Source organism: Dama dama, chromosome 31, assembly GCF_033118175.1.
Source record: "Dama dama isolate Ldn47 chromosome 31, ASM3311817v1, whole genome shotgun sequence".
Classification (NCBI taxonomy): domain Eukaryota; kingdom Metazoa; phylum Chordata; class Mammalia; order Artiodactyla; family Cervidae; genus Dama; species Dama dama.
The window spans coordinates 26,326,772-26,339,445 of NC_083711.1; positions in this window are offsets into that span (position 1 = coordinate 26,326,772).

Here is a 12,674-nt window from a genome sequence, read left to right on the forward strand (position 1 = left end):
CAGAAAGACAAAGATATTTGGTCTAGAAAGAAAATAATCATACTCAATTTAGATTTTCAAAGAGATAAGGATACAGAGAACACAACTGCAGAAAATATAGGAACAAGTGCAGAAAATATAGGATCACAATAGTAGAAAATATTTTTAAAATATAGGAATTTACCAAAAGGCAACTCTGGGGCTATACATTTTCTCATCTCCACATCTTTTTTCTCCATTTGCTTCTATTTCTTTCTATGAACCTGCTTTCAGCTTACTTAACCACTTTTATATGAACCATATCATGGGGCTACCCTGAACTGCAGGGAAACATGTAATTCTAAACGACTCTGTTACAAAAAATGGACTTAGTTTCTACCTGATTCCAAATTCCCTGGAGAGGAAATTTTGTGAATCATCCTGGCATCAAGCATCGGCCCTAAAATAATCTGCTGTGGGTCAGGGAGGTGAGGCCACTGGAGCTTCACCCTGGCAGGCTGCAGGTGAGCTGTGTGTGCATGTGCTCAGTCATGTCCAACTCTCTGCAACCCCAAAGACTGTGGCCTGCCAGGCTCCTCTGTCCATGGGATGTCCCAGGCAAGAATACTGGAGCAGGTTGCCATTTCCTCCTTGGGGGATCTTCCCCACCCAGGAATGGAACCCGAGTCTTTTATGTCTCCTGAGTTGCAGATGGATTCTTTACCTGATGAGGCCATGAATGAGATGTGGTCCCTGGCAAAGGAGCCCTGGGGTGAAGGCTTGTGGTAAAGGGCTATTTTTACTACTTCTTTGGTAAGTGTATTATGGGAATTAATATCCTAACAGAAAGCTTTCTGACGCTGCTAAAAGGGAAAGCTCTATGATAACACTGTTACTCAATGTTGCCCTAAGGTTGTCTTTCAAGAAAAAAAAAAAAATCAAATATTAAAACACCATAACTTAAGAGAGAGATTATATATATAGATTTTGCCAAAAGATGTTGGTTGATTTTTTGAAAGGTTACCCAAAGCATAAACCAAGGTAATGCCAAAAATAGCACAAAGAGAGGAGGAAGGTTTGACTTATTTTATTAAAATTTCTCCAACCCCAATCCTTTACTGTTCATAAAGAATTAGAAAATAAAGATATAAATGCCCTAGTGTTACTATAATTAATCTTTTATAAATCTATGGAGCTGCATAATGTTGTATTAGGAAAAGAAAATAATCTTTAACACCAAAAAAGTCACTAATAGTGCCTCTAACACATATTGATTTCAACAAAACTGAGCATATGAGCAAGAAAGAGAAAAAAATTTAAAAAGCATATTCAAAATCAAATGTACTTTATTTCCTTTGCCAGGAGCCGTTTGGCTGACACTTCTCCAATACTTCAGATTATAAAACATATATTCTAAAATAGTTTTCAGCAATAATGAAACCACAGGAGGAGTTATGCGTGCAATAAATAATCTCAGACTAGCAGAAAAGGAATTAGGAATTAGAGATAATCTCATGCTAGCGAGAGATAACCCTGACATTTTGTGTTGCCACACATATTTTTTCTTATTTATTCCTCCTATTTCATTTCTATCAATTTATTTTTATAATTAGTAGCAATTGTAAAATAGTAATTACAGCAAAACAAACAGGGTTAAAAAGGACAATAAAAATAAGAACACCAATAAAATATTTGTGTGTTGAGCTTCAAAAGTTTCAGAAGACAAGTCTAGGCTACTCATGGAATGAATTTCTGGGAAAAGCAGAAACTTAAGAACTGGCTGACAAAAAAAAAAAACTCTCTGCAAAAAATGAACTGAAAACAACAAATAAAAATAGAAGAGTGGGAAACCTCTCTAACACTTTACTGGATCTGCATGCATGCTGTCATTTCTGACTCTGTAACTCCACATACTGTAGCCTGCCAGCCTCCTCTGTCCATGGAATTTCTCAGTCAAGGATACTGGAGTGGGTTGCCATTTCCTTCTCCAAGGGATTGTCCTGACCCAGGGATTGAACCTGTGTCTTCTGCCTTAGCAGGCAGATTCTTTACCACTTAGCCACCTGAGAAGACTTCATTGGACCCAGTGATGTAGTAAAGTCATGTGCCACAAACTTGGAAATTTTATCAAATACAGCACAATTTAGGTCAAACTGAAAAGAAAGAAAAAGATCACATAAGTTGAAACAGAAACTCTTTCCTTAAGAAAGCATTTTATTTTACACTAAAGAACTGGTGAAATTGCCAGTGAAGCTCACTAATACTCCCCAGCTTGTAAAAACAAAAGAAGGGGATGTTACATAGGACAGGGGAAAGGCAGGTTTCCTGTTCCCCACCACTGATCACCAGTCTTCTGAGCCACGGCCACTTGAGAGTGAGGCTATTCTGCAACCCTGAATCCCAGCAGGACTGTGAGAGAGCCATGCTTATCTAGATTGGCAAGATATGGAGGTGAGCTCAAGTCTGAAGTTACTAGAAATAAGAATCAACTTGGAGTGATTTTATACTTAAGAAAATAATGGAAGAATGTTAAAAAAAATAATAATAACCTGTATCATAATTGAATACAGAAGCAATGTTGCAGAAAGTCTAATCCACAGAATGAACTCCTCTACAACATAAAAGGGAACAGAAATGAAAAAAAAATTCTATGAGAAGACATGAAAATGAAAGACATAATGGTGATGGAATCTACAATGACTCAATGACTGTTTTCGAAAAAAAAAAAAAAGAACATAAATGGAAATTTAAAAATAGCCAATTATAAAATAGACAAAATCTTGAGTAAAGTGAAAATGTGAATCTTCAGATCAAATGCATTCATTATGTTGTGGTAGGCCAAACTGACAAAACACAAAATCTAGAGAGTCTGGTAAAACATTCAATTTCAAAGATGGATTAAGGATTCTACAAGCTTCTGCTCATCAGCATGACTCAGCAGAAGCCTACACTCACCATGCTCCCCCTTGGAAACTTGGCAGGACAAAAAGTCACTCATAAGAACAACAAAAAAAAAAAAGAACAAAAATCAAGCAGGTGCCAGTGTTCCCCATGTGCAATATTAGATGCCAAAGATGAACTAATAACTAGAGATAACTGACAAAGGGTATGATTCCAGAATTCTATTCTCATTTTTGCTGACATTTACTTAATAAAGCAACAAAAAGATCGAAATATACAAGAAATTAGAAACTATGTGTCTGCACTGTTTCCTTGCCATGCAGAAAAGAAAAACTATCTGAAGAAACCTAAGAATGAATACAAATAGAAAACTAATGATTTTAGAAGTCGATATAAAATTTTTATATAATAATTTGCTATGTGTAATTGTTAACTTACAATTGGATTTTAAATTATTGGATTTTAAGGTAAGAGTCTAGGTCAATTAAATCCGATCCTTAGTGTAAATTATGTTGTTTGATATATAAAATAAATTAAAAAAAACTTTAATTCAGTAGCATCAAATGGTAGGGAAAGGGTCCCCAGGGAGAGATGGGAAAAAAAAAAATGAGTTTATTACAACCCTGTCTACAGGATACAACTTTAGCTTATTTTCAGGGAATTTGATCTTCAAAATTCGGAGTATTTTGGTAGCTGTCCCACAGGTTGTTTGCAGCAGGAAATGACTCCCGAGGACGTCTGCAGTCTCCTGACTTGAGCGCAGCCTCTGCTTAAATCTAAGAGGCAGCAGCAGTGATAGCAGTGGTAGTGACAGGGATGACAGTAGTCGTGGCAGTGTTAGTAGTCATCCTCTGTTCAGAAAACTCCACGATTAAAGAAGAGCGGCACTGACCATCTTCTTTCCTGCCCTGTACCTGACTCACAGGTCTGCTCCCTTTATCATCTAATTATCACAGATACTTCTCAACAGATTATCTCTTTATTTCCACCTCATCACATGATTAGAAGGGCTTCCCAGGTGGTGCTACTGGTAAAGAACCCATCTGCCAATGCAGGAGACTTGAGTCATGGGTTCAATCCCTGTGCTGGGAAGATCTCCTGGAGAAGTAAATGGAAACCCACTCCGGTATTCTTGCCTAGGAAATCCCGTGGACAGAGGAGCCTGGTGGGCAAAAGTCCATGGGGTTGCATAGAGTCAGACACAACTGAAGCAACCTAGCACACATGCACGTATGGTTAAAAATAATAATAATAAAGAAAAAATATTTACAGTGGCAACCAAGTATTGAACTCACTTTTTAAAAGCAATACTTATGTAAAAATGGTTGTACTCTAAGATGCCAGCATTAAATGAAATGCTAAATATTATAGAGTTCAATGTGAAAGTATAATTTTAGTTAAACCACCTGAGGCTCAAATCTCACAACGTATCAACAAAACTTGAAAAGTTGGGGGTGGGAGGTGAAGAAAAGAGGAAACACAAGTGTGCTAATTGTCTAAAATGCCACAGAGGAAATTAATACTTTTAAATTCTGAAGTTGACAAATACACGTTGGTGCATGTTACTGAAATCTATAAAAATAGCCCTTTATAGAACCACAATAACATCCAAAGGCTGCATACCTGCCATCAATAGATGACACAGATCTGTAGTAAAAAGTTGTGTTCTGGTAATGATGGTTTACTGGGGGATAAGGTTGATTATTTCTATACTCCTAAGCCCACCTCATGGGAAAATGCATGAAAGATTCTGGGGAACAATATTTAAATCTCAGAATATTCATTAATCTGACATAAGTGATGAGAAAATAGAATCACTTTAACTATGACAAAAACTGTTAGTGCTCACAAATCAATATAGGTACCTACATCAAAGGGATGTGATGTAAAATATTTGCTTGAGGCAAAGACCCAGGGCAAGATGACTTACACCATCTTTTGTCTCCTTGTGAGCACCACCCAAAACATAACATACAGCTTAAAATCAAAATCAAAACTCTGAATTCCAATTCAGTTGATTTCAAAGGATTTCAAAGAGAATTTTCCCCAAACTCTGCCCAAGAATATCATCAATTGTCAAAGAATGAGAATTTCTCCTTTGCAATTTTCACAGTAAACTACAAAGGGAAAAAAGCAACCATAGAGTTGAAGATGGAGCCCTTGAGCCAAATGGCCATTAGAGGCATCCTCTGTCCCCCTAGGAAGGACACTGACCACTGACTTTGTTTCCCTGCCCAGCTCAATCGCTGACTGGGAGCAGCTCATAGGAAGCATGGCTCTATCACAAGCCATGCAGTGGGGTTTGCAGGAGCTGGCACCCTCAGCCAGTCACCCTCCTGAGACCGGAGATTTGTGAATCTACGACCACCAAGCAAGCAAGGCTTTGGAGGATAAATAAAGTGCACTAATAAAAATTTAGAATGATATTTCCAACAGCATCTTCTGTTAGAAAATTATTTTAAAATATGAGGTTAAGCTTCTCCCTCTCTCTCTCTCTCACACACACACACACACACACACACACACACACACACACAGAGTCACATGCATTGTTCTGACACTATATTAACCACTGAGAAATTGCTCCCGGAGGGAGAGTGAAAAGGAAGTGGATCTCATTCTATAACTTTTACCATTCCTAAAAGGATTACACTAATACAAATATGTAGACTCTTGCACTTACCCTAAGGTTATTTGAAATCTAAAGGGGAAATGGACTGAACATTTTTTCTGGATGTATTACATAGGTTATCTCACACCTCCTCCTAACACTATCCTAATATATGTATAATTACCTCTATTTTCAGACATGAGGAATTGGATCTCCAATGATTTTTAAATTGACTTAACACAGTCATTAGGTTTTGAATCTAGTCTTTTTATCAGCCTTTAAATTTATTCTACTGTACTCCACTGGAATCTTCCAAATAGTCTTAGACTCAGAACAAACAGAATTCAAATTAAGAAGGAAGTGAAATTTTACTAAGTGATATAATTTATATTTCTAAAAGACATAAAAATTCAGATATACATTTTGCTGTAAAAATTCTCAGAGAAAGTAATTCATTACATAAGCTATGAAAAAGGAAAGAGATGAAATGCAATATTTAGCAATTATTTGAATCTGCAATACTTTGGCTATCTGACATGAAGAGCTGACTCATTGGGAAAAATCCTGATGCTAGGAAAGAGAGAGGGCAGGAAGAGAATGGGGCAACAGAGGATGAGATAGTTAGATGGCATCAGTGACTCAGTGGACATAATTAAGGGAAGCCTGGCATGCTGCAGTCCATGGGGTTGCAAAGAGTTGGACATGATTTAACAACTAAACAACAACAACTTCAGCATGTTATTGATCACAGAATCCTATTAACCTATATAAAAAGAAGAATAAAATCTTCACACCATAGAAATACCAAGAGATTGATTAGATATACATGCAATGACTTGAGCTAACCGCCTACAATTTGACTAAACTTCATAGCTTAAGGACATAGTCTTCTACACAACTGCCCTCACTTCAGAAGCCAGCTACAAACTTAAGGGTTCCCACAACATCCACGATTCTGCCCAACAGGCTAAGCTTTGGGAGATTTTCATTACCTCCTTGGATTCAATAATTTGCTAGAGGAACTCACAGAATTCAGGAAAGCAATGTACTTAAAATTACAACTTTATTATTGCAAAAGTGGAAGCAGTGACAGATTTTATTTTCTTGGGCTCCAAAATCACAACAGATGGTAACTATAGCCATGAAATTAAAAGACATTTCTCCTTGGAATGAAAGCTATGACAAACCTAGAGAGCATATTAAAAAGCAGAGACATCAGTTTGCCAACAAAGGTTCATATAGTCAAAGTTATGGTTTTCCCAGTACTCATATATGGGTGTGAGAATTGGACCATCAAGAAGGCTGAGCCCTAAAAAATTGATGCTTTCAAAGTGTGAGGCTGGAGGGGACTGTTGAGAGTCTCTTGGACTACAAGGAGATCAAACCAGTCAATCCTAAAGGCAATCAACCCGGAATATTCATTGGAAGGACTGATGCTGAAGCTGAAGCAAATTTGGACACCTGATGCAAAAAGCTGACATTGGAAAAGACCCTGATGTAGGGAAAGATCAAAGGCAAAAGGAGAAGGGGGAGGTAGAGGATGAGATGGTTGGATGACATAACTGACTCAATGGACATGAATTTGAGCAAACTCCAGGAAACAGTGAAGGACAGAGGAGCCTACCATACTACAGTCCATAGGGGAACAAAGAGTCACAAATGACTTAGTGACCAAACAACATTACAGCAAAAAGGATACAAATCAGGACCTTCACAGAGAAGAAACAGAAGCAGAAGCCTAGGAGGGTCCACCCCAACAAAAAAGTAAAGCTCCTAGGGTCTTCTCACCATGGAATCAGGACACATGCCTCCCCCAGTACATGATAAGCAACATTATGCACAGAGAATCGCTAACCAAAGAAGCTCACATAAGCATCAATATCCAGATATGTTATTGGGCTTTCACTGTGGAAGCATAATGACTGGACCATTGGTCATGTACTTAGATTCAATCATCAGTTCTTCCTCCCATCCCTGGAGGGCAAGCTGATATGATATAGACCAAATCCTTAATCCTCTAATCACATTGTTGGTCTTTCTGGAGTGGCCAGCTCCCATGCTGAGTCATCTTGTTAGCACAGATTATCCAGGACTCTCCACAGCTCACCTCATCATTACAAACTACTGTGACTTGTCATGAATAAAAAAGACATTCCTATCACTCAGGAACTTCCATGTCATTAGAGGTTAACTGCAGAAAAAAGGGCCAGCCAATTTTTTATACTATTATTATACAATAATTTGCATAGCACCCTGGTGGCTCAGATGGTAATGAATCTTCCTTTGAGGCAGGAGACCCAGGTACGATCCCTGGGTTGGAAAGATCCCCTGGAGAAAGAAATGACAGCCCACACCAGTATTCCTGCCTAGGAAATCCCATGAACAGAAGAACCTGGTGGGTCACAAAGAATAGGACATGACTGAGAAACTTTCACTTACCTGGTACAAAGCAAATACTGTCATTGTTGTTAATATTCATAGGATATTAATTAGAGAAAGTTTCAAACTGATCTATAATTTATCTTCTAGCCTCAGGGGCATTTCAGGGGTTGCCCTTTGCACATAAACCCAAGGAATCATGAGAGTATACTAGAACCAAGGTTAATAAGGAGTCATCTGAGGTAACTCTTTTCCAGACTATACACTTACACATTATCATTGATTGTTTTTATTTAGTAACACATATACTGAGTAACACATTAGTATTTTTTTATTGAGTAACACATATACATATTCTGCTGCACTGGAAAATGGGGATCAGTCATGTACATTTGAGAAAGATGTCATGTACATCGTCAAGGTATAAAAGCTGAAAAGATTTGCAGAGCGTAAGACTTTCCTGAATTGAGGTGGTTAGTACTTATCTTGTCTCATGTGACCATATTCAAAGGATATCAGAAGACATACCTAGGATTCCCAAGACATTTGACTTCTTGCTGCCATTACTGATGTGTGACCACCATATATACCGTCTTAAAGTTAAGAAAACTTAGACTTGGATAAAATGTATTTTGACTGTGAATTTAAGGATGAAATAGAAGCCCATAGCATTGCTACTGTTCAAGCAGACTGGCCATTATCCTAATGTTCTGTGAATCATTTTTTGAGAATTCACATTTTCACAAACATGAAAAAATTCTTTAGAAATTCTAGATAAGGAAATTCAACAGTGCTATAATTTTTTTAATGGTGAGAGACCATCTCAAATTGGCTCAAACCTAAAAAGAAATGCATTAGCCCACATAAAAGTCTAGAGGCAGTATGAACTTCAAGTGGAATTCCATCTGGGTTTGTCTCGGTTCTCCAATCTAAATTCCTCTTTTTTCATACTGGCTGATTTTTGTCATGGGTACAAAATAGTTTCAGTTGTTCCAGTATGATATCTTCTCATAAAACCAGCCAGAGGAAGAGTTGACTTCTCATGAGTAAAAATACCAAATGAAATTCACGGTCTTCACTGCACAGATGCTTAGATGCTGCCCAAATCTGACCAGTCACTAGTCAAAGTGGTGCTGTGCACGAATGGTTTAGGTCGAGACTTCATGTTTATCACTAAACCAAACACTGCTTACTTAGAAACAGAATTAAGTGTATTGGGTTGCTTTGTTTCAAGGGTAGGGGTGAGAGTAGAAATAATAAATAATAGCTCTGTCTTTCCTTCCCAAGTTCAGAAACAAAGGCAAAATAATACATACAGGACAGACACATGGAGAGCAAAATGTCTCCTTTGCTTACATAGACTGAGTGGACAATATGATTTGCACTGTAGCCCAATGGGCTTATTCACATTTCAGCCAAAGATCTCTGGAGACCCTCATTAAGGCAAAACCTGTGCTACTAAGGTTACCCGTGCTGCCTTGCTGAGGGGAAGAAAATCTAACAAGAAAGAAAAAGGTTGAGTTGAGAGCACTGGATTTCTCCTTCCAGCTCACAATCTCCTATTATGTTTTTCCACAGGTAAGACTGAAGGAAGAGTTGAGAGGGTTACTCCACCTGAAATCTCTCTGTATGTAAAAATAAAGCTAAGAACTAGAAAATTCTGGACTCTCCTTCCCATCAATGATAATGATTAGTGTGAGTCAAAAGGGCCCTCTCCTACAAAATCATATAGCTGGTAAATCTGAAGTCCTGTTAACAAGGGGAAAAGAGAAAAATGATTCCAGGGAGATAAGCGGCTTTGTCCATCACAGATAGTATATGAATATATCATGACAGAAAATTCCTTAAAAAAGTGACAGACACACATTTCTGTCTGTTCCCTCCACAAAGAAAATATACATACGTATAAGAAAAGAAGAGACACATTATCAAGAACTAAAACTATTCATGCAATTAAGTATGATAACAATATATTAATAATACTCATTCCTGAATATACAAGTAGGATGGTTAAAAATAAACATATATCTCATCACAATATTAACTAAAATTATGACTGAAATGGCACTTACATAGCTTAAAAAATTAAATCATTAACCCACAAGGCCAAAGAAAATGATAAAAGAAATAAAAGCACCCTAGTGAAGTCAATAAAATTTTGGAAGCATATGGGTGGAATAACAGTAACAAGAAGCTAAGTGACTTTTTGGAGAGCAGCCAGGATAAATAAGCCAGTTTATGTCGTAACACTCTAGAAAGACTCAGGAATTGAAGGTATGCACTATCTCCAGAGGAAAGGATAGAGGGGTGTAGGGATAAGGCATAAAACAAGAAGACTGATAGAAAATCTGAATCAAAAGTATTGTTTATAAACCCATTTTGAGGCTGTGATTAATCACAGCTGAAGTGTTGATTTGTGGAGAAACTGTGTCATAGAGCAGAGAAACAATTGACAGCAAGTATGAGATACAGAATTGCCAAAGAAGGAATAAGTGAAAGTCTGAATGCTGAATTAGAAGAGAACCCCTCCAAACCCCATCATTACCCACACAACTATCCCAGGCTGACGACTGTTGACAGCCCAGCCCATTGGAAATGTTGGGCATCGCTTTCTAAACACCCTTCAGTAAACAACAAGCCTGTAAGCCTTGCCAAACCAGACAGAACTTCCCAAAAGAATGCTGGCAAACCATGAGATATAAATAGGTTGCCTAAGTTATTAAGTATTTGCAGCTATTTTTGCTTTCTCTTCTTTTCAGATCAAGAAAAAAATGGTATATGAGATTAAGTAGAATGGTAGCATATCATGATTTAGAAAACTTAGCTGAGAAATTCCACAACTGCTCAATAGAAGACCATTACAATAAACAACTTAAGAAAGGTATATAAAAAATAACAATTCTGATAAATATCATTTTAAAAACATCTGTCCAAATTTAACAATTATTTACAAATAAAAACCAGTGAAAATGGAAATAAAATCTGATTACTTGTCAAGATAATGAATGATTATCCTGAGACAACTGTCATAATATACTGAACAGAGATGTACATACATATAAGAAAGGAAGAGACATACCATTATCAATAAATAAAACTATTACATGCAAAGAAGTATAAGATAACAACATTATACCTTAAATCATCTTTAGATAACCAAGTAGGATGGTAAAATAAAGAGTATCTCATTACACTATTAACTAAAACTATATAAATCAAAAATCTGAATGAGAACATATATGACATACATTGCAAAAACTAGAAAACTTTGTTGGAAGGAAATTATATTCAACCAAATGTAAAGAAATAACAGGGCTTCCCTGGTGGCTCAGACAATAAAGAATCTACCCGCAATGCAGACCAGGTTCAATCCCTGAGTCCGGAGGATCCCCTGGAAAGGGAAATGGCTACCCACTCCAGCATTCTTGCCTGGAGAATTCCACGGACAGAGGAGCCTGGCAGGCTATAGTCCATGGGATCACAAAGCGTTGGACGCAACTGAACAACTAACACATATATACAAAGAAATGACATGTTCCTGGATAGGAGGAGACAGTCACGTATAATATTAGTTCTTTTGAAAAATAATATGAATGCTTAATAAAAACTCAAAATCAAAAGTTCTTTCTTGGACCAAAATATTCAAATGGTAAATTGTATTTGGACTATTAATTAGTAAAGAATATCTCAGAATAGTCTCAAAAGAAAAATAATTGAGGAGCTAGATTAATTAGATATTAAAATATTTGCTAATCAATCAGTAGAACAGTGTACTACAAACATCAACATATTACATTATTGAGAAGTTGGGAAAACTAAAAATTAACCCATACATCAAAATTTTTAAATATGTTTTGAATTAAAATATGCTTAGATAATAGCTTTACATGTATGGGAAAAAAATCTATTCTTGTGATCACAAAATGTAACAGCTCATCCCTAAACATTTTGGCATGTACTATATATCATTATACAAAACATTAACAATATCCAAAATGCCCCAAATAAAATAAAACTGGATGGTTAGCCCATAGAGGAAGGGTGATATGAAGTGGTAGTTGATAAGTTTTGAACTATCTAAGAAAAAAAGGTATTTCCTTGCCCAAAACCAAATGAAATTATATAAAATTTTGAAATTTCTGAATTATAGCCATAAATAAAAACTCAAAGTCTTTAAAAAATTTGGAGTAAATGTAACAAAAATTGATTAAAATTTAATTATAATTCCTGGTCTACAAACTAAGCTCAGGATACAAATGTGCAAAGTCACCAGCAAGCAACTGTAAAGAATACTGTTTTAGTAAGCAAATTAAAATGTTTAGCCTCAATTGTATCTCAAATGTACAATTTAAAGTCAGTGATATAATTGTTTACTGTACTAGTAAAATTAAATGATGTGTGCTTTGGCCAATAATATCAAAACTGGCATCTTCTGAAGAAGGTCAACATGTCCTTTCACAAGAATGACACAGAAAAACATGAGCATTTCATTTTTAAAAGAATGCACTAAGAATACAGAATGCAAATCTCTGTTAATTTAAAAATGATAAAGTCACAATGAAACAATTCACCAAAATATGGAGTAATTTGGTAGTTATCATAACTGTGGAAAAGACTTCTATTATTAATTTAAATCAGGGGAACATTTACCATTTGTTTAGTATGTGTTAGGCGTTATTCTAGTGCCTCAGAAAATTAAAGATTGAACAATAAATATATAGTGTTATGTCCCTAGAAGCACATGATTTGCTGTAAGACTAGAAGTGGGACAGCAGAAACAATAAAAAATAAATTTTAATTAGATGTAAGACATATTGGGAAGTAA